General features: G+C 46.5%; 1 non-coding gene across 1 annotated transcript; it reads left to right on the forward strand.

Moving 5' to 3' along the window:
* On the forward strand, window positions 1–109 carry LOC123459038. The gene has a single exon (XR_006635968.1). It is a non-coding gene; the product is annotated as a U6 spliceosomal RNA (small nuclear RNA).
* Window positions 110–2,021: the final 1,912 nt, after the last annotated feature.

Here is a 2,021-nt window from a genome sequence, read left to right on the forward strand (position 1 = left end):
GTGCTCGCTCCAGCAGCACATATTACTAAAATTGGAGCGATGCAGATCTAGATTAGCATGGCCCCTGAGCAAGGATGACACGCAAATTCGCGAAGCATTCCATATTTTTTCGCACTTCACCAGGGCCTAGCTGAAACCACAGAGGAATTGGGGAAGTGCTTCTTTCTCAGTGAACCTGATAATCAGCACAAGGCTGAAGGAGACAGACACTGGAGACACTCAATACCCACCAAAGTAGAAATCCAGAGGCTCCTAAGAGCCCATCACTGAGGTAGACTTAAAACACATCCAACATGGCTCAGGGAATTTTGTGGAAGAGTGGGTGGAAAGATGGTTAGAGCCCCAGGTTTGGATATTTTGCACAGAAACATTGCTTCTTCCCCATAACTGATGGCTGCCCCCACAATGCACAACCCACAATCCCCATAGGGATGACCTGCATCCCCTGTGAGGATGGTCTCTTGGTGGGGGAGTCCACAACTAAAAAAATAATAATAATTTTAAAAAAAAGTTGCCAGGTGTGGTGGTGCACAGCTTTAATCCCAGCACCTGGGAGGCAGAGATAGGAAGATTGCCCTGAGTTCAAGGCCACCCTGAGACGACATAGTGAATTCCAGGTCAGCCTGAGCTAGAGTGAGACCCTACCTCAAAAAACCAAAAGAACAAAAATAAAAAAAGTTAAATGTGCTTGGCAAGAGACCCTGTTATATATGCAGGCGCGTGCACGTGCGCACGCGCACACATACACACACACACACACACACACACACACACACATAAATGAATAAATAAAATGATTTTTAAAAAGAAAGCCAATATCCCTGTGCAGAGCTTTCCCAGAACTCCTTCATCTACACACCAACAACCCATCACTTTCATCCCTTCACATGGTTGCCTTTTTCTCACTGACCTGTCATTTCCTAACAGCTTATTATAACCATTTTCTTGTTTGCTGCCTGTCTAACCAGAAAGCAAGCTCCACGCAAGCGCAACTTTGTCCCCTCCTATCACTGTACCCCGTGACCAGCTTGTACACAGCAGAGCTCAGTGAACAGTATTAACTAAGAATGCTTGCAGGGCTGGAGTGATGGCTTAGTGGTTAAGCGCTTGCCTATGAAGCCTAAATAAGGATGCCAGTTCGAGGCTCGATTCCCCAGGACCCACGTTAGCCAGATGCACAAGGGGGCGCATGCGTCTGGAGTTCCTTTGCAGTGGCTGGAAGCCCTGGCGCACCCATTCTCTCTCTGTCTCTCTCTCTGCCTCTTTCTGTTACTCTCAAATAAATAAATAAAAATAAACAAAATTTTAAAAAATAAAGTTTGTTTTTTTTTTTAAAAAAAGAATGCTTGCAGTCCAGAAGACAGAGAAAAACAGAGCCATCTGAGATGTCCTGGTGAGCATTGCATGTGCAGCGTCCCTTAGTCCCAGGGCATCGTTGCTGTTGGCGTGTACACGTGCATATACTTGACTGGCAAGACACCTGAGCCCACAGTTCTACATCTGTCATGCTTGTTTGAAGGCAATACAAATAGGCTGAGCATGCATTTAGGGAGCACTGAGAGAATCTGACGTCTTGTACATGCTGTCAAATGCAATCGGGGCATAGAGGGCAATGTGTTGGGAAGAGAAGCGGTCCATACTAAACAGCCAGGAGGTGCCTATGTGAGGTTATATGCAGAGCTTCTCAGCAGCGACACCGTTCAGACTTTGAGTTGGTTATCTCTTTGCCTGTGAGAGTCTGTCCTGTGCTTTGGGACCACCCCTTGACTCACAGCATCCTTGAGTCACAAGAGCAGCACCCTTCCCAGTTATAACAAGCAGAAGCGTGGCAGACACTGTCAGTGTCCTGGGGTGGGATGTAAAATCCCCTCATGTTGAGATCCACTGGATTATATGCAATGCTTATCCATTGCTCCCCTCCTCCTTTTGCTATTGCCTATATATCCCAACACACACACACACACACCCTACACTAACCTGTCCCTAATACAGGATGGTTTATTCCTGTGTAGATTCCTTCC

Source organism: Jaculus jaculus, chromosome 2 (genome assembly GCF_020740685.1).
Source record: "Jaculus jaculus isolate mJacJac1 chromosome 2, mJacJac1.mat.Y.cur, whole genome shotgun sequence".
Lineage (NCBI taxonomy): Eukaryota > Metazoa > Chordata > Mammalia > Rodentia > Dipodidae > Jaculus > Jaculus jaculus.